A 21882-nucleotide genomic window follows, 5' to 3' on the forward strand; every position below is an offset into this window, starting at 1 on the left:
TGTCAGATGGGCAAACTAGATTCTAGTTTAATGAGTAAAAACAGATTTTTTCATTATTCAAATATGAAGTTGAAGGGTAGGGAATTTTTTATTTGCATGGGACCAATGCTTAAAGTTTCCTTTTCCAGACACAATGAAAATGTCCCTGTAGATAAGAGGGGGAAAGTTTCACTGATTTTAGCAGGAATGTTTAATCTGAGAACACCGCGTATAATTATTTTTCCATATCTGTAACCTCTGAATATATGATACACTGACAGTTCCAGGATTAATTAATTAGCAAATTAATAACTTCCTTATTTTTTCCACAGAGGAAAAACAAGAACATGTCCACTCCATTCCTATCAATGCTGGAGTCCCTCTTGCTGTGAACACCTTTGGTTCCTGTTCCCACAGAGAAAACATGTTTCTTCTTGACTTTACATCAACTCTTGATGCAAGTGACCAGGAGCTTTGGTCAACAGCACTATCACGAGACTACTTTAAAGACCAATGAGAAATTGCAAAAGTTAATCCAAGAAAGAAAGAAAAAAAGACCCATTATGTATCATTTGCCTGTATTCTATTCCACTACTGTAATTCTGCTTCAGTGCAGATAACTTTCCCTGGCAGCATTCCAGCAACCTATTACTGGAAAGCTGTCAATGCTGTGGTCTGCAGCATCATTCTCAAACTCCCTGGGAATTTAGATTGTCATAGTTATTAGGATATGACCTTTCCCTCAGATTTTTTTTTAAAAAAAGAACTTTATTTTAAGACCAAGCTAGCATAAAATTTCTCCATTGGGAGTAACTGAGCTTCCTTCACAGATAAGGAAAACAGCAGTGACAAATTCTGGAAAAAGCAATTCCATATATTTCTGCAGTACATCAACACTGAGGTCTTGATAGACATCTAAAGAATGGATCCCTAGGGGTTGAGTGGAAAGTCATATGATGTGCTGACAAAATAAAGCAAAAATGTACAAAACCATTTTGGAACTCTTCTGATTGTAGGATGGTGACATCAATTTTAATTTTTACTCCAACCATATAATTTTATCAATATTTTATTAGTAAATTCAAGATCTTCAATTTCAATAAAGTAAATTCTACTTAGGTTCCATCAAAATAAATGGAATGCTAGGTGTACTCATTTCAACAGGATGGTAGTACGGTTTTCTTTGGAAACAGCCTAAATATGAAATCCCATTTGCAAAATTAGTCCTAAATATTCCCCACAGCACTAATGGTTAATATTATAAATATATTTGTACTGTCCTATCTTATTACTGAATCATGAGACCATAAGGATCTCTATGAGTCTCTCTCAAACATGACTTAAAAATGACTCCTTTTCTAAGGAGATAACCTAAAGTTTGGTAACAAGAAGTTGATTAAACTTAAGTAAACTTTAATGTGTTTTAAATAAATAAGGCAAATATCATATTAAATAATCCCACTTGAGCTGAACAAAGAACCTGGGCAATACATGCATAGAATTAGATGTAATTTATCTACAACATTATTTGTGTCCTTTGCTCCTCAGCACTAATTATTATGAGACCTACAAAAGCAAAATGCTGCTAAGGCACAATCCAGTATTTCTCTAAAGGAAAAGTCAATTGATTTAGTTTATTGTAGCTAGGCTTTATATCAGTAGGTAAGTTTAAAAAATGTTTTAGCTGAACCATTTGGTTTCAGCAAGAGGTGCCCAGTGCAGCGGCTAGGAATTTATTTACGGGAGGATAGATTGAACTTTGCAGCATATGAATACATATAGAATTTGATAAAGGTATTTGTGTCCCATTAATTTAGAGATCTGTGATTTGCTGCACTCAACACACCTATAATTGAATTCCTTGGTCATAAAATCACTGGGATCAAACAGGTTCAGATAGCCCTTATCTACCCTTTTTTTTTCTTGACTTACTTATGCAACTGTTCTTCTTTTTATAGATTCATTTGTTTAGTTATAAATTAACTCTAGTACTGACTCTCCCATAGACTAAATACTACAGCTTTTTTTTTTTACAAAACAGAATCCTGTGTAAAGGAATTCAGGACTTTTTATCTTTAATTTAGGCAGATTTTAATGATCTCTAGTACATTAAAAACTACCACTAATAATGCCATCCAGTCTCAGATGTGTTTAAATGTTTCCCAAGCCATACAGTTTAAATTAATAAAAAAAACATTTTTATTAATTGAATAACAATGGAAAAATGAATCACTTTAGTAAGATTAGTCAGTGCAAAATATACATTAATATTCGGGATGCATTAGTTTTTGTAGAACTGCATCTAGGTAGAATCCTGTTCTAGCTAGTAGATCACATCCAAAGCAGCTCCTTTTCAATCATGTCCTTTTATATGTTCATGGGGGTGGTTGGAAACCTGCATCTGCCCTAGGCTTGTGCATATACATCAGTGCACTGCTGTTCCTGGTCCATTCTTCCCCACTCCACACAAGGAAAGCTAGAAGGAGCTGCTAAAGCAGCTATACAAACCTGGAAAAGGACATACTGCTTTAACTGTTAAAAAAGAGGTGCTTTCATACACACTCTCATATATTTTCAAGATTTCTGCCAACTGAGTTGCATAACCGTGTCTTGTCTGTTATTCTTATAAGCCAGACATTCTGAAAAGATATTGCACACATGCCATTCAAGAGAGAATGTTTTACTTTCGCTTGATGCTCTTCAAAATGTCAAACATAGGCAGAAGCAAATCGGCCCCCCAAAATGCAAACTTGATCTATTCATTAATGAAATCTGATTCTGATTTAGAAAGTCTAACTTGCTGATGTGGTTTATAAGACTAGGATCAGTAATTTAAATGTTAACACAATGAGCAATTGCTATACACAAAAGGGTTTAGGAAGGGGACTAAAATATAAGTGTTCTTAACAGAAATCTGGTCAAAGCACCATTGCCTTGTGTATGGGTGACCGTGTTAATAGCAATAGCAGTAGATTTATATACCGCTTCATAGGGCTTTCAGCCCTCTCTAAGCGGTTTACAGAGAGTCAGCATATTGCCCCCAACAATCTGGGTCCTCATTTTACCCACCTCGGAAGGATGGAAGGCTGAGTCAACCCTGAGCCGGTGAGATTTGAACCGCTGAACTGCTGATCTAGCAGTAGCCTGCAGTGCTGCATTTAACCACTGCGCCACCTCGGTTAAAAAGGATTTTACAGAGTTTTAAAAGAGGTAAAAAGGATCAGTTGAAATCATTAGAATTACGAGAAAAGGTTACAGCAATTGGACATCTTTGAGTCAAAATAGATGAAGGGAAACAAGATTAGAGATACAGATTCATGCATGATGCAGGTAACATGGAGTGAGGTTTTCTCCTTGTCACAATCAAGCAGTTGTAGCAACAGCAGCTCATTTGAAACAGGAGCCCGTATATAGATTTCTGTGTCCAGGTCATTAATATCTATTAATGAACTTTTACTATCTTCTGCGGGCCTTCTGTAGAGATTGCTGGGAAGTGACTGTGCAAGAGAGCTGTTATTTTCTGGAGGGGCTTCCTAAATCCATCCAGTTGGATACGTGACACTAAACTAGAATGTCCTTGATGGATTCAGTGCAGCTCCAATATTGCCAGAGGGCATCACAGCAGGGTACTGAAGGAGTGCTGAAGGATAACATTTGGCACAGCAATGCCATTTAGTAACATTGTGAAGATTTAAGAAATACCCAGACACATGACAGAAGGAGCAGAATGGGACTTGCAAGTTGATGTCATTTTTTTAATTTGTTGAGTAAAAGCACTACTGCTTTACTTCCTTACTGGTTGCATTTGGAACAGTCATAGTCCAGAGCAGCACCTCTAAACGTATATTTTCTTCACATGCTCCAGCTTCTATCATGGTTATTTGCATACTTTTTTCCAGGAAGGGTGTAGATGTGTGGGAAACAGCAATATAGAATGTGATTGTCATAATATGGATAGCTAAAACACTGAACTTTGTTGGATATTTTTTCGGCTGTACCTTTTCAGGCAGCCGGGGGGGAAAGAGCAGATGGTTTCTTGCACGGGTGTCACTTTCACAAATGCAACTTCAGGCATGCACCCACCCACCACTTCTGCAGCCTGGTTCCAAATGGGTCACGTCCCGGTACTGAGCTGTGGCCCAGGGATTGGGGACCCCTCATTCTAAGGAAAAGCAATCACATTCCAATCATTGAGCATTGATTTGTTTGTTAAAAGAAACCATCCAAATAATTGTGAAATTTAGGGTTAGTATACTGGAAATAATAGTTTTGCAATTACAATTAACAATTTATTTTTATACAGAGAAACTTTCTGGAACAGTAATGGGTACCTATTTTGTGAAATTCAAATATCTTCTTTCCTTTATTTATTTCAAATATCATCTTTCTAGTTATAGCTAAAATCATCCAGGGAAAAATTTGTTTGGTACATATACCAATATATCCTATTTTATAAAAAAAATCTGTAGTGCAAATTTTAGTCCTTTCAGCCTTGTATTTTCCCATTTGCTCAAGTATTTCTCACAAGTATTTCTTAACAAATTAAGAACGTTTTACAAAACAATTACCTAACTGTCAGGAGCAAGAAATGGAAATAAAAATGAATTGTGTAAAGAAAAAAATGAGTTTGCAAACAAACCAGGAAGGTGGGTAGCACATCACTTACAAAAACGAAAATAAAATATTGAAATTACAAAATGGAGATCTGTATCAATGGGCAACACTGCCATACAAAAAGCATTTCATTATTCAATATTATTCCAATTGTATAAAGGAAGTGACATCTCTATAGAAAATAGATGAATATTTACCGAAATAAAATTTATTTAGGATTATAGAGAACCAGAGACATATAATAATAATAAGGGGAGTTCCTGAAGCCATAAAAAAGATTAAATCAGGAAAACTGCCTGGACAGATGAATTAAGAAATGTTTTGAGGATGAACTTTTACAACATTTACAAAATACGATAAACTAGAGGGAGGAAATTTGCCAGAGAGTTGGAAAGAGTCCAGAATCATGTATTATACTCTCTATCTAAAGAGGGATAATATTTTACTTTAACAGGAAAATATAGGCCAATATCATTATTGAATAATGACTACCAGTTGTTCATAATTATTCTTTCTGGTAGACTCAAAATAATTTTGCAAAAATTTATTCATGAGAATCCATGTTGATTTTTTTATCTAAAATACAGTTAAGGGATAATATTAGAAATTTGTGGGATATTTCAGAATACTTTGAGCAATACAATAAAAAACAAGCCACACTGATCTTCTCAGATGCAGAAAATGCCTTTCACGGTTGGGCTTTCTTGTTCAAAGTTTTGGAGGAAATGAATTTTTACAGAACTTTATAAAACAGGTAAGACATCTATATTTCATAAAAAGCACAAATAACTCTTAGTGGATATCTAACAAAACCTTGTGCGATACAAAAAGAAACAAGACAAGTGTTAGTTCTGGACAATCCTTTAAATGAAATTGAAATATTAATGAAAAAATTAAAAGAATCTGGTGCTCTAGCAGGTTTAATGAATGAAAGGTGAAGATATTACAAAAAATGTGGAAACAGATCAAACGATTGTTTAACAAAACAAGCTTTAAGATTGAGAAGAAGGTAAAATATTTGGGTGGCATAATGATAAATATGAATTTTGTGTTATTTCTAAGTAATCATGATAAGACATGGAGTGAAGTTAAACAAGTTAAACAAGCCATGTTAAGATGGGTGAAACTACAACTATCATTCCTGGGGAGAATTTCTGTGATTAAAAATGAATGTCTTGCCTAAAATGATACTTTTGATTCAGAAGTAACTGTTTTGACAACTGATGCATCATTCAAACTGTGGCAGAAGGATATATACATAAATTTGTTGTTAATGGGAAAAACCACAAATTAAATATAAAGTGTTACTAGATACAAAGGAAAGAGGAGGACTGAGTTTACTTGATTTGAAATTTTCTGTTTGATTTTGATAAAAGAAAATGGATGTTACTGAGAAATAGAAGGCTTTTTGAGTTAGAAGGACATGACCCAAGATTTTTATGGCATGGATACTAGTGATAAAGTCAAGGTTAATGTGGATTTTAAAATCCTTATGTTAGATGTGGCATACTGAGAATATGAAATAGATACAAATCCAGGTTGTATCTAAAACACATTTGTGATTCTTAACACAAGAAGCATTTTATATGCAATAAATAATAGATGAATAGAAAAGTTAACTTATTATAAAATACTAGATTTTTGTCAAGGGAAACATAAAATAAAATCAAGAAAAAAATAAGTAGTGTCAATAGTTTTCTTATTTCCAATTATTAGATTTAAAATAGACAAAAGAAGTTATGGTTTTGACCATTGTAAAACTGAGTTAAAATAGAACTGTGCACAAATAGTAAACATGTAAGTACTAGAAAGTATAAACTCATATTGAAATTTTAAATAGAAGAAGAGCAAGTGAGAACATTATAATAAAGTGAGCTTCATTTGCAAAATCTGAATTGGATTTCGCATAGTCCGCAACTTACAACTATTGATTTGGTGAGGACCCAGACTTCTGATAAGCAAAGTCAATGGGGAAGTCAGATTCACTTAGCAAGCATGATACTATCTTAACAACTGCAGTGATTCACTTAGAAACTTTGACAAGGAAAGTCGTAAAATGGGGCAAAACTCACTTAACAACTGTTTCCCTTAGCAACAGAAGTGTTGGGCTCAATTGTGGTTGTAAGTTGAGGACTACCTGTACACCCACTTCATTCTTTCCATATAAATTCATCCAAGCTGGAAAACAGAAGCTGCAATTTTTACCAACAGCAAATTGTTATTGCTATGTAAACAAATGGTCATTATGAATTCTAGCAGAAACAGCAAGTTCTTTTTCATTAAAAAAGATAAGGTGTTAGATACAATTTTGTTATCCATATTGCCTAATTATGTGATCAGTTTGAAATCTAAACAAGGCTATTCCCCCCCCCCCCAAAATGGAAGTAATTTTGAACCTTCTGGAAGACTTAGTTGATAAGGTAAGTCAAGAACCAATGGATGGAAACTACTTTAATCAAGGAGAAAGAAACATAGAGCTAAGGAGAAATTTCGCAATGGTGAGAACAATCAACCAGTGAAATGCCTTGCCTTCAGAAGTTGTAGGTGTCCCATCCTTGGAGGTTTTCAAGAAGCGATTGGACAGCCACGTGCCTGAAATGGTATAGATTCTCCTTGCTTACACAGGGGGTGGGACTAGATGACCTCCATGCAGAGGTGGGTTTCTGCCAGTTTGGCCCGGTTTAGGTGAACTGATAGTGGGAGGCTCCGCCCACCCACCCGGATGTTTCTGCACATGCACAGAAGCATAGTGTGAGCATGCACGCGAGCAAACCAGTAGTAAAATAAATTGAAATCCACCACTGCCTCCAAGATACCTTCCAACTCTGTTATTCTATATTCCTTATTTACATGTTGAAAAAAATAAAGAAAATGTGTGAAAAACCTATCTATACTCATGAGCAGAATGAATAGAAGATTTATTTATTTATTTTATTTATTTATAGGGTTTGTATGCCGCCCACTCTCAGGAGACTCAGAGCGGCTTACAGATGAAAAGGAAGGGAGAATATAGAATTTTTTTTTTAAAATCAACATTAAAAATTCCACAACATTCAAGCTTAGGATGGGGCTGGATAAATCAACAGCCCCAGGCCTGCCGGAAAAGCCAGGTCTTGGTCACTTTGCGGAAGGCCGGAAGGGTAGTAAGGGTCCGGATCTCAACGGAGCAGCTACAGAGAAGGCCCTCCCCCAGGGAGTCGCCAGCCGACATTGACCGGTAGATGGAATCTGGAGGAGGCCAAGTCTGTGCGATCTTATAAGATGATATATACATAGCATCATAATAAAAAGTAACTTCAACTAATCCCCTTGACGGCTAACCATACTAGATAAAATTAATGGGAGTTATTATTCAACGTTTCCACAGCCACAGCTTATCCATTTCTGTGGAATGTGGAGTGAGGACTCAGGAATGAGTTCCAATCATTCTGCAGTTGGTTTTCTGATGAGTAATCATATTAGTAGCAGCAAAAACAAAAAATAAATTGGTAGTAACCAATTTATTATGGCATAAATTGCTATTTTTAAGGTCCTACAAGACTTTCTGTTGTTGTTATTGTCTTGGTTTAATTTCCACATAACTTCACTAATATATAAGGATTTGGGATTATATATGCAGGTTATCTCATACTGAAAGTCAGTGCGTGGTTTAACATTTCCCTTATTTAATTCAAGTCCTTTAAAATGTTTTGTCTGCCCTTACAATTTGTAACAAGCTAGTGAATGTTTGGGTTTTTGTGCACAACATAAATTAACAAAAGAAAGAAAGGGAAAAAAGGAATTAGTACAAGCATGTACAGGCTTCTCAAACTTGCAAACTTTCCTTGAGAATTATTACAAAGAAGCACTGGTGACAATCTTAATTTTGTCTTTTTCAGTTTCCTCCTGAAAATATGGATGAAGAATTAAAAATTAACAGCAAACTCTATTGTGATGTCACTTTTTAATAAAAAGTCTCCAAATAGATACCGAGAGTCATATATTAGTTCAATAAAAGTATGTATGCAGCCTTGACAAACTCATAGTCCCATCTCTTTTATTGTACTATGAGTAAAACTTTAGCTAATCATAGTTCCAGATCATGTTCGAACTAGAAATCAATGACAAATCTCTATCTTTTATTTTTTTAAGAAGTTTTAATCTCAACCCTAGGTTGCAAATTTGAAAAAAAGTAGCATTATATGGTTGAAGAAAGTCAAGGACAGATTATGAAGAACGATCAATTTTAAAACAATCTTTGGATGTCCTAGCTTGCAAATTAATAGGGAATTATAGAAGACTTCTTTATTTGTTGTTGCTTTCACTAGTGAGAAAACAGCAAAGAAAGCAATGCCAAAACATTTTTCCATTATATTAATCTGCAACCTTTTTCCTAGCAATCAGAAAGATTTTCTGCTTCTACCATACGGTTCATCAGAAAATTAACCCAGCATCCCAAAAACCTTAACCTACCCTTACTTTGTTTTACAAAAACAATTTATATGACATATCTTGAACTCAACTCCATCCTAATGTTCCAGAACAAAATACTGTAAATATTCAAAAAACAGTGACTATAGAACATTTCTGGTAACATTTCAAACTGCCCTATTCATTCTTCCATAAAAAAGTCTTCCTTATTTTGTAAAGCTACATTTTATTTTTTATTATTTTTATTTATCAATCAAAACAAGACAACATTTAAAGTGACTTCCTAATGAAATGACTTTTACTTGAACTTTTGCCTACCAGACTGAGCATCCTGCTATTCAAAAGTGAATGGAAAGATGTGCACATGACTTTCATAACCACAAGGTTACACCACATTGAGGTTGAAATAGTGCATGATGCATAGGGTGAGCTGTTTGATGTGACTTCAGTGACATTAGAGAAACTGCCTCCATAGACAAAATAGGGAAATAGAAATAAATAGTCAGAAATGACATTTCCATTAAGGGTCATTCCAGCAATGTAAATTTAAATTATGTCCCATAAGTCAGTTTACTACTTTATCATAAACAATTTGTTGTCTACAGAAATATTTAAAAATGTAGGTACAACCTACATTTAGGTAGTCTACAACCACAATTAGAAACAGATTTTCTGTTGCTAAGGAAAGCAATTGACTTTTGTGCAATTTTATGATCTTTTTGCCATGGTTGTTAAATGAATCACTGTAGTTGTTAAGTGAATCTGTTTCCCCCCCCATAAACTTTGTTTGTCAGAAGCTGCCTAGGAATAGTTATCAAATAACCCCAGGGACACTGCAACTACATTCTAGTTGCAAAGTGCTCAAAATTTGTTCATGTGACTGGGGACACTGAAATGGTTGTAAGTCCAGAGATTAGGTATTAGTCCCTTTTTTCCATTGTAACCTAGAATGGTCATAAAATGAATGATTGTAAATCAAGAAATACTTGTACACTGGAAAACTAAATGTTTCCTGGTGATTTCTAGAAGTTTAGCAAAATCCAATGACACTTGATTAGAATCCTATCACTATAAAACAAATTCGAAAAGATAAAAAATAAAAGTTTACTACTTTTATCACAAGCACTTGTGTGCTGTATTCCATCATAAGCATAAGCAAAGCCATTTTGTTGTTGGAGATGGTACAACCCAACTCATCATGTCTGGGAGAGCACCAGAGCTCTTTTAAAGTATCCCATACAAAAAACTAATAGATCGCAGTTGAATTAATTCTAACATATCTTTAAAAGTAGAAAAGAATTTATGTGTGTTGACTATAACTTTTCAGATATTCTACATGGGGCTCCTGTTGATTTTGGGATCTGGAAGCTTCAACTAGTTCAGAATGAGGATGGGGACAGTTATATCTGCCCCTAGAGTGAGATGCGGTACCACTCTGCTCCATCAATTATATTGGTAAAGTTTGCTTCAGGGCCCAATTCTTGGTGCAGGTTCTAATTTTTAAAACTCTAAAGGCACAGGGCTCGCTTATTTGGGGGAGAGACCTCCTGAGTACATCTATCCCACTCATCAGGTCTGTTTGGAGGGATATATGCAGATGTCCCATCTGCAAAAGAATTCCATCTGACTGGACTGAGGTGAGCCTTTTCTGCTCTCTGGAACATTGTCCCTCTCATGGTGTGGTTAGCCCCAACGTTAGACCTTCCCGAAAGCCTTCAATAATAACAATAATAAGCTTTATTGTCACTGTACATATATACCTGTGATGGCGAACCTGTGGCACGTATGCCACAGGTGGCACACGGAGCCATTTGTTAGGGCATGCATGGAGTTGCTCTGTCAGCTCCAGTGCACAAGCATGCACTGGCTAGCTGACTTTGGCCTTCTTTTTTTGGCCATTTTTTGGCCTCCGGAGTCTTCCCTGAAGCCTCCGGAGGGCGAAAAACCACCCAACACGCAAACCGGAAATTCAGGGACGGACTTCCGGTTTGTGCCTTGGGCCGCAGAAGCCTCTTGAAGGCTTCTGAGGCTGAAAAAAAGGCACTACGGGCAACCCAGAACAACTCAGCTTGTTGCGGGCATAGCATTATGGGTGTGGGCACGACCCCCCGCACTTCTCCCGCTTTTGGCATGCAATCCGAAAAAGGTTAGCCATCACTGATATATACAGGGAAATTGATTTAGCCTCAAGACAAGACAACATGAATAATATAGAAAATGGTCCTTATACAAGTAATTAGGGAGAAAAGTCATATGTTTCCATGTATGCATAGAGTGAATGTAGTTGTACTGTATCTAGGAGTCTGACAGCCCATGGATAAAAGCTATTTTTAAACCTGTTTGTCCGGCTGGTTATACTCAAAGTTCTGGGGAGCCAGGTGATCTGCTTGTTGGCTATATATTTTCTCCATATTTATCTATATTTATGGTTATTAATTGGCTTGTAGAACATTTTTAATTGTTGGTTTTATTGTACGCCATTCAGAGCCATTTTATGTGCAATAGGAAGCCATATATACTCGGCAAATAAATAAATACAATTATTCTTCTATTTTAATTTTTTTTTCAGTCTTATCATTCAAATCTAAAATATAACACTTGCATCCCAGATTCAAAGAAAGTTAGTTGTTCTTAAGTGCCATTGAAGAAACTGGGGAATTAGTTAACCCCAATTAACTGAAATGTATTCACTATAATAAGGCTTAAACTCCACTAGTTTTCTCATGTTCCCAAGTATAAGTAATTGGAATAATAAATATTAACAAATCAAAGTTCCCTTTCTTTAAATCTCCTGATTGGGGTAATCAAAGTCCCTGCCCTTGGGAAGTAAAACCTGTTCTTCTGACCATTACTGCTTAATGACCAGCAAGTTCCCAAACCCTATAATTAACATTTTTCTCTGCATATTAGCTTGTTTGAAGTAACAAATAACACATCCCTGTGACATTAAAACTGGGGCATATTTTGCTTAATTTAGTTGCAGCAAATACCCACAAAAAGTGTTTGAAATGATAATTTAGAACTTATACCGAATATTTAAAAATTATAAAATGCAAATTATGTCCAAAAAGAATAACATTCTTGTCAAGATGCTAAAATAAGACTTTGCTGTACTGAATTCTCCTAAAATCTGTACTGCTGTTTAAATTGAAAATAAATATGAAGTTTGCAGTGTCTCCCCATCCCCACCCTGTTTCCCTGCAGCTTTTATATCTTGAAAAAGCCAAATATTTGTAAGTACAGATTCTCACCATCGTGTTCAATTTTGGTTAAAAGCATTAGAGGTAAGAATATTACTAGAACATTAGAGATCTGTGTCAAATCGAAGAACTACAGTAATTATCTGACTCTAATAACCTTTTCCTGATGTTCTTCTGGATTGTTTCTATTTTGTATATCTTAGAGATTAATCTAAAACATTAATATTAAGGTACCTTTATTCAAAAATAAATTTGCAAACATTTTATATGCTTTTCTCCTGATTGGAATTCCCTCAAGGACATTTATATTTTCAGAAGAATCAAAATGATAGAATCTAAAGAAAGTGTTATCATTCCAAATAGCAAGATGTGTGTTTGGGATTACGCATGTCTGTCTGTTTTCCTATTATTAAAAAAAACACAATACAACAACCTGCTTAGCAAAATGGTAAAGCATGTTGACATTTTTATGATTAAAATTTTTATTCATATGAATAAATAAAATAATCAAATCATTTTATGCTTTGATTTGAAAGACTAAAGAAAAAGAATGTTCAACTTCTACAAGATTCTCTTTACAAGACGAAATGAAATAGCTGAAGAAAAAAGTTTTTATCATGTTTAAACCTGGCCTTGCTTCCTGGAAAAAGAGTTGCTCAAGTGATAGTAACTAAAACACAGGAGTAGCTGAATATTTTCTTGTTTAACAAGAATAAATATCAAGAGCAATCTATAGCTGTTCCAGGCATGGGAAAAGAAAAAAAGAATCCTGACTCCTCAGGCTATTTGTTATCATAACTGCTTCGTTTTAAAATGGCATGAGGAAATGTATTTTTACTATCCTCAGCAGCTAAGAGTATATTCAACAGCTCTAATGCTGCAGGCTGCAGTTAGATGACCAACATACTACGGAACTTCTGCTGAAAATATATTTTCATATGTTAATTAAGCTCTTTTAGTTAGCAATTCAGTTAGTAATATAATAAGCAACATGATGCCTTTGGCCACCAATTTATCTGCAGCCTTGACCAATCCAGGCATCAATCCATTGATTTATTTTACTTTAATATTTTAGATCCTTTTAGTTAAAAACAAGTAGATGAGAAATTAGTATGTTCTCAAGAAAATGTATCATGGTTATTGTGGGTGAAGGTCAATAAAGGGAACAATTTTGTCAGTCCTACCTTCTGAAAAATGTGGGGTTTATAACTGGCCATACCCACGACTGGCAGTCATTTTGTACAGAATAAAACCTCCCCATACCTGCTCTTATGTGAGGATGCCCAAGCCTTCTTAAAATTCCAAGTGAGTTCACCAATCAAAAACTTTCCTTACCTTATCATAAATTATTTTCATATCCCAAATTCCATATTTAAAGAACTTTCAAAGGATGGAATATTTGAATAGTGACATTCCTCACTAAATATGTTCATATTATATAAATATGGAAATAATTCATTGTGTCCTAGATGCTAACGTTCTTTCTGCATGTTGATTTGTGAAGATATCTCTTAAAATGTACCTTAAAGTTTTAGTTTAAAATTATATGAGTTAAGCTTGGTGTACATAAGATATTAGAGGAAAGCAATGGACTATATTTACAGTGACAATATTTTCTTGGAAAAAATAAAGGACAAACCTGAAAAAAAGGGACAAATATGACAGAGGCTCGTAAGAATAAAAAAAGTTATTTGTTTATGTTTAATACTTTGATTTGCAAAGGAAAATTCAAAAGCAAAACTCAGTAATAGAAAGCATATATTCTAATAAAAATATCTAAAACGAAGTATTTTATTTTTAAAATAAAACCATTTTATTTTTTAAAAAACAACTCAAATTCTCACATTTTTCACATCAGTGTGAAAGGCTGTGGATTAAATGTTACCACTTGCATGCTGGCTGGGGAATTCTGAGAGTTGAAGTCCACCTATCTTAAAGTTGCCAACTTTTGAAAAATGCTGGCTTATATGAAGTGAGAAAAACCAAAGGTCTACAGAAATATTTAAAAATGTTGATTGCAATTAATCTACAACCCCTATTCAAAACAGCTTTCTGTTGCTAAGCAAGGCAAATGAGTTGTATGCGCTTTTATGTCCTATTTGCCATGGTTGTTAAATGAGTCACTGCAGTTGTTAAGTAAATCTGTCCCCCCCCCAATAAACTTTGCTTGCCAGAAACTGCCTAGGAATGTCAGAAAAGGCTATCAAATGACTCTGGGACATTGCAACTGTTGTAAATACACTCCAGTTGTCAAGTGCCCAAAGTTTGTTCATGTGACTGGGGAAACTGAAATGGTTGTAAGTCCAAGGACTAGTCATAAGTCCCCTTTTTCCAGTGCTGTTGTAACCTAGAATAGTCAAAAAATGAATGGTTATAGGTTAGAAGTTTAACGGAATCCAATCACACTTGTTTAGAATCCTACCACTATAAAACAAAGTAGAAAAGATAACAAGTTACAAGATTCTTTCTCTTAATACTATTTTAGGTGAAGCACAATCACAGCGGGGTTGAAATTTTAAGTATGTCTACTCAAACCCTCATAATACAAGGTATTCTTGTCTTAATGAAGAAAAAAAGTTTTCATATTTCTTCCTGGGGAAACACTTCAAGCAGACCAAAGGGAAAAAAAACCTTTTCTACTTCCCCATCTATACCTCCTAGAAATTCTAGGATTACATTGTAACTTAAAAACTGATAACCCTGGCTGCATCCTTAAGTTTGATTTTATGAAACCCAGGTATCCAATGTTTATTAAGGGAAGATGTGGCAGAGTAAGGAAAGGCTCCATGCAATCCTGTACTAGAAAACATTAAAGCAGACGCCTAATCTAATCGCTAAAGCAGAAAATCAGATAAACTGCAGGCTACAGCTAATTTGAATTCCTATTGGAGTATTGTACTCTGAAATTAATGCAACTCTCAAATCATTGTGCCATAATTGTAGATGCCAAAGTAAATTTGATGGTGATATTTGATTTGAAATATTAAATAAAATGCAGGCAGCTTTTTCAAAACTTTGATGTACTACATCGATGAGTTTTTCAAGAGTCAATGCTTATTTTTCCTATTGAAGCTGAATTCATACCTCCAAGTTATTGACTTGTCATTTCAGAATTAAGCGATAGCTTCTACAAACGGCCAACACGGACCAATAATTGCAAATAGGCATAATCTTAAGAGGCAGTAAGTGAAAGCAGAATGGTGCAAATCATTCCTTTTTTTAAAATTTAGAATTTCTTTCCCATTCTCGCCTTCCTTCCTTCAAACCCTGCTAATTTTCAACTAGTAAAGCTGCAAATAGTTGTTGCTTCGTAAGGCGGGACCTTGGAATTCACAGTATTAAATTCATAGACTTTGTTCTGGCTATGCAAATAATATGCTTAGTTATAAGAGAATGTGGTGGTGCTTGTATTTCTGGGGAGTATCAACAGCTTCTTTATCCCAACAGCTACTCACTCATACACTGTCATGTACAATATGCGGCTTGATATGATGCTAGCTGGCTGGCAAAAATAAGAGGTGGCCTTCAATTGCTAGATCTTTCTTAGTGACTCTCATATTAAACACATTCTATAATGGCACAATCATATAACTATACACAGGGACACTTTCTAAAAAAAGAAAAACCCTACATGTTCTCAGTAGTGCAAGTGGTTCCAATTGGTGCAATTGATGCAATTTCTTAAATGTTAATTATGAGTCATTAGTATTAACAATGAAGCACTTACAGTACTGAATGCCATTTCAGATGAGATGCCCAGATAATCAGGAATTCTGGTCCCACATAGCCTAACCAGTTGTTTGTGAGAAAGCATTAGGCAGCATGTGACTGCAACTGCTCCCTTCCGCTTGTATTCTCTAGCCAACAGTACGGATAAGCATGTTGACATTACAGTACTTTACAGCCATTTTGACCAGTAGCTATGATAGGTTTACACTATCTCACATGACTTTGTCTTTTAAAACTGTCTGAGGTCATAGCTCTTATATCTTCTGTTAATTAATCATATAACTTTACAATAAGATTATACGAAGAAGCATTTCTTTGGATCAATTCTGAATTTTCCGCCTTCAGTTTAATTCTAATATTTAAGACTCGTGCCTGCCCAAATTGCATATGTCTTTATGAGATTTCCCCCTTATTGTTTTCATCATCCAAAAATGTCTTGAATGTTCTGACTTCCCCTATTCCAAGAATGGCTGTAGTATAGATTTTTATAAAAGAATTGTGATATTGCAGTTTTATTTTGAACTTGTCCTGATTTCCAATATCAAAGCAGAGCAACAACACGGAAAACTAAGTCTTATCAAGCTATTTACCACAATCCTTATGCTGTATGTTCATTATTACTCCTAATGCATACCTTAAGGAATCATAAGACTGACTATCCAGCTTTATTCTGGTGGAAAATTGTTACTTCTAGATTGTTTAAAATTATAGCTGCAGAGGACCATCTGCAATACTGGAAAGCAAAACTTTTAAAACATAGGCCACAATCTTAAATGAGCTTACCTGGGAATAAATGGATAGTATGAATTTATTTCTTGTCATATTTATTGCATTGTTGTCTTAGGCGCTCATGGTAGTGCCTTTAACACCTTGCTCTTTTCCCCCCATAATCAACCAGTAAAACAGATTCAGCTGATATGTATACGACTGAACTATATATGACTTCGCTATTATAGATTTTGAATTGGGAGTTTATGCCAATTTATTAATATCATTAATGACTAAAGGCTTTTTTATACATACAGTATATGAAAAAAATATTGAGGAGAGGTGTGGAAATCTGACAGATATACTGAAAAATCTTATCACTCATATAATACATGTCATTTATTGAAAAGCGCTAGGTAAATATTAATAAAATTAGAAGTTTCTCTCTGGTTATTCTAAATAATCTATAGCAGATTATTGTTTCCATTGATTTTGGAAAAAAAATAAGTGTGGTGGTCTTTGGATGAATAAAAGAATCACAGAAACATTTTAGGGATTCTGAGGACAAGGCTCATCCATATATCAACTAGACTTTCACTTCAGTTTAAAACAGGTAACTTTAGATTTCAACTTCTGAAAACCATAGAATGAATGTCTTACAATCCCTTCTTCTACAAGTGTTGTAGTTATTTAACATTACCACAGATACCAGGAAATAATCTCTCTCTCTCTCTCTCTCTCTCTCTCTCTCTCTCTCTCTCTCTCTCTCTCTCTCTCTCTCTCTCGCACACACACACACACACACACACACACACACACACAATAATAGGTGTTCAATGTCATGGAATGGTTATCTCATATTGATGGTAAGCATAGAGACCCAATTTTAAAGATGACCTGATTATCTAAACCAGATGATAACTAAACTGGAAATTATCCTAAGAATCTACCAAGTTCTTTAGCCTAAACCTGAAATCTTTTTGAGACTAACTTCTAAAAAAATACAGAGAAGACTGAATTATAAAAAGATTTGAGAATTGGGTGTAGGGAACATTTTAAAAAACCCATATTTAATTCAAGGTGCCTATTTTTGCTGCCCAAACTGCATACAGCATTTTTTCAGTGAAAAGCTAATCTAAGAACAAAGAGGAAAAATCAAAAACAATGCATGCTCATGTATACCATTAAAAAAATGACAAATGTTTCTTTTGCCATTAATAACCATGCATGACTTAATTACATTATAATTACAATTATTTTATTGCAGACATGCATTTCATTTTTTTAAAAAGTTAAATATTGGGTTTTATCAATATGGTAGTTTAGATACAAACATCTCTGGAAATCAAAATATCTTTAAGCAATACATCAGAATGATTACTCCACAAAATGAATTTAATAGAAATGAGTTGAAAAGAAGCACTTTAAGTGATGGGGTAAGAGTCAGAATTAGGATCCTAATAAACTTTTTTTCACAGGCAACTATCTTATACATTAAATACCTACAATTTAAATTGGCTTTTTCTTATAAAGGTCACTATGTAATAATGCCCCCACCTCAGCAATTTAGTCTTCAGAAGCATTGGAATTTCAACTCTCTGGTAAGTTCCAATTCAACTGGAGTTCATCAGACTGAGTATCACTAATCTTTATGATCAAGATAACAGCCTACACAATCTGTAATCACTGTCTGATGTTCCTTTCCCTTTTTCCCTCTTATATATAGCTTTCACTCACTGTACCACACACTGGAAAATAGCTAATCTTGTTAGTTTCAAAAGTAAAAACTACCTCTGTGGGTGTTATTAACATTTGATACTTATATTAAAAAGATGGTTCAAAGTTCACTATACAAAGAAAATAGCTGTACCATCACTTTCTAACTCAATCCCATCTCAGAAGATTACACAGTACATGTTTTAAAAGGAGTCAGGGTTGAATTTTGAAATAATTATTGTCAAATTAATGCTCATTATTAAATTGGCTCTTATGACTTCCAGATATATTTGGTAAATTATAATTTATGAAATATACCTGTATAAGATTTGGCCACTGATGGAAATATTTGATTTCAAGCTATCACTGGAAGCAATTATGGGTTTTTACCTGTGGTAATCCACACTCCATAAAAAGTGTTTTCTCACTCAACCTATCACCAAAATGCTACTGCAGTTTTAAATTATGACCCTGTTACCATACTAGATCATAACTCACACATATTGCCTCAAAGTTACGACACTAACAGGAACTTGCAGTCTCTAGCGTTTAATGCCCTAGGGAGAAATGTCAGTGGGAAACTTACAAAACACTCCTGCAGACTTGGGATATGACACCAAGGCATCATATGTATTTCACAATATATAATCTCTGTTATGGAATGATTGCACTTGAAACCCTATTTACACTCCTTGTTGTGATTAGGAAGGCTAAGAGAAAAAAAGCATGATTTATTTAAAAGAAATTATCAGCCCTTTTGGTTTACTAAGTACTAAGTGTAACTCCCTACCCATCATCTTGTCTTTATTCTTAAGGTCCCATCTTGGCTACACGTGGTTTACGTTTTCCTATCAGAATACCCACAGCAGGCAATTTACCTAGGAAAAACTAAAGCTTAAGGGGATCTAGAGTACAACAAAGCCCTATGAAACTACAGCAAACCCAGAAGGCGCCTATTAATGCCCATTCCTGCCCACTGGGTTTTATCAGATACTCAAATATAATTCCAGTTACTATCAACTTCTCCTTCCTCAAGATGTATTACTCAGTGCTGATGCAAAGCAAACTTCACACCCATGCCTAAAGGGGCCAGGAAGCGTTTATCTCTCTCTCTCTCTTTTAAAAAAAACCTAAAGACTTTCAAGTCAATATACATTTTTAAAAAATCTGCACATCACAAAAAATCTTTGCAACCCTTCTCGGCATTCAAACCTACTGGATTCCTTTTACCTGGGCAGAATTTTCCTCGTCTAGGGTCCAACTCCTCAGACTGTCATATCCATTAACTACGAGTTAATAAGTTGTTGCGCGTGTGCTCACACGGGCATGTCTTTCGTACGGATGTCTCCCCTTCCCTTCACCACTCCACTCAAACTACCCCCGGACAGTAAGTCTTATCTTTCCACAGAGTTCGCGTCGGGTAACCCCATCCGGAAAGACTTCAATTACTTTCTCCCGACCATTCACACAACCTCTGAGCCGGGAGAGGAACTCTAAGGAGGAAACCCCGCGCCTCCGACTCTGATAGAGAAGAAGACCTGTCCTTGCCTGGCACGGCCCCCCTAGAGGTCCCCAACAAAGTTTCTTCTCTCTTTTTGCGGCGCCAGCTCCCCTATTCCGAGCCCCCTCCCCCCAATCCCGGTCCCGATGCACCTCCCGCCCCAGTCCCGCTGGACCCAGAGACACGTGCCTCCACGGACCGAGTCCCCCGAGTTCGCCTCCTAGACTTGCAGCGAGTGGCAGCCGCTCCTGAGGCGGGCGGGCACTCTCCCCTGCCCCGACGCGCCGCGAGAGGCTCCCGCTTGCCTCGTTCGCTCCCGCACTGACCTGACGCTGTCAACGCGGCCGGAGCAAAGCCTTCGCTTCTAGTGGCATGGGTTCCCCCGCCCGTCCCGTCCTAGGGGCAGGCCCCGCCTCTCGGTCCCGCGGCTACCCCGCCCTCCAGGCCAACCTCCGTGCCCCACCCACCCGGGAGCGCCCCGAGCGGCAACGCCGGAGCCGCTTTCCGCCTGTCCGCTGAGCCCCAGGCGAGGCTCCAGCCGGGCTTTGGGAACGGGGGCATCGGGTCTCCGGCTCTTTGGATTTCGCCGGGCGATTAATAACTGAGGGGTGGGTGTCTTTTGCTAGAAAGTGGGTTCCACGTGCTGGTGAGCAAGCCAGGAGAAAATGCGCGCAATTTGAATACAGCCCTGTCAAAGGATAGGGAGCTGCGGGGTGGCGCTATGGCTGGTCTTGGGGTTTTTTTTGGGGTGTGTGTGTTCAAAATGCAGCCTTTAGGGAACCAGCCCGACACTCCCATTCACACGTTTTCTCCACGGACTAGTTTTCCCATGGACAAACTTGGTCGGAGTTTCGTTTTAGGGTTGTCCTGGTTAATCTACACCCCCCCCACCCCACCCCCCAAACCCCGACTTTGGACGATTGCTTTCTTCTGGATAGGAAATGGAAAAAGAAAATAGGAAATGCAATATGGACTTTCCTTCCTCTGCATTTTTACACAGGAAGGAAACTTCCTACTTTTATTTCCTTGGCCTTTTGTTGCTTCTCCCTCCCCCGCCCCTCCCTTAGGGTTTGAATATAAAGATGAGAGATTTGGGATACTTGGAACCATCAGCTGTTTGGAATTTTGTTACTAGTGGTGTTTTCCTTTTGGTTTTGCAACTTTTATAAGCAGTTTGAAGAATTTCAAAAGGGCTCTGGCAGATTTGACTGTCCAGGCCTCTGCTGCCCTGTTATGAATTTCTAATAGCCCAAATGTGGTACCCTCTTCATGGTTTTTAAGGTTCTTCCAATATTGGTAGGTGAGACGGACCCTGATGGACTCCCAGAAGGTACGGGTAGTCCTCGACTTAACAACAGTTCATTTAGTGACATTTTGAAGTTACAACGGCACTGAAAAACTGGTTTATGACCATTTTTCACACTTACACCATTGCAGCATCCTCAAGTCACGTGATCAAAATTCAACTGCTTGGCAAAGGACTCATATTTATGATGGTTGTAGTGTTACCAGTGTCATGGATGACATTTTACAACCTTCTGACAAGCAAAGTCAATGAGTAAACGAGATTCACAACAACTGGATTACTAGCTTAACAACTGCAGTGATTCACTTAACAACTGTGGCAAGCAAGGTCGTAAAATGAGGCAAACCACACTTAACAAATGTCTCAGCAACATAAATTTTGGGCTCAGTGTTGGTTGTAAGTCGAGGACTACCTATACTAAGATTTCAGTGCTACTGCAAGGTCAATATCTGATTGCATCTTTGACTTGATAACAGTGAGTTGATTAAAAGGAATTGCCATTACAATACAGATACAGATATGCTTAAAATGCAAATAGGTTAATACCTTGCAAATCATCAGACAACATCAGGGTGTGGGAGGCTTAACTAGCAAGTAGCAGTAATATATGCATACAAGTATATGCATACTTGCCCCCACAAATGAAGTTATTCTCTCTCTCTCTCCCCTCCCCTCTCTCTCATGCTACATATGGATAGTCTGACAAAGCCAGCAGGAGT

At 36.4% G+C, this 21882-nt stretch overlaps 1 protein-coding gene across 1 annotated transcript in view; it reads right to left on the reverse strand.

Moving 5' to 3' along the window:
* Window positions 1-20240, reverse strand: part of PPARG (peroxisome proliferator activated receptor gamma) — a 72455-nt gene extending 52215 nt beyond the window's left edge. Inside the window, exon 1 of the mRNA XM_014057989.2 lies at window positions 20184-20240. The gene's annotated coding sequence lies outside the window, so the exon portion shown is untranslated. The remainder of the gene's footprint in view (window positions 1-20183) is intronic.
* Between the last annotated feature and the right edge of the window lie 1642 nt (window positions 20241-21882).

The sequence above is a fragment of the Thamnophis sirtalis genome, unplaced genomic scaffold (genome assembly GCF_051295495.1).
Source record: "Thamnophis sirtalis isolate CommonGarterSnake01/CBP01778 unplaced genomic scaffold, rThaSir2_p1.2 scaffold_3, whole genome shotgun sequence".
Classification (NCBI taxonomy): Eukaryota; Metazoa; Chordata; class Lepidosauria; order Squamata; family Natricidae; genus Thamnophis; species Thamnophis sirtalis.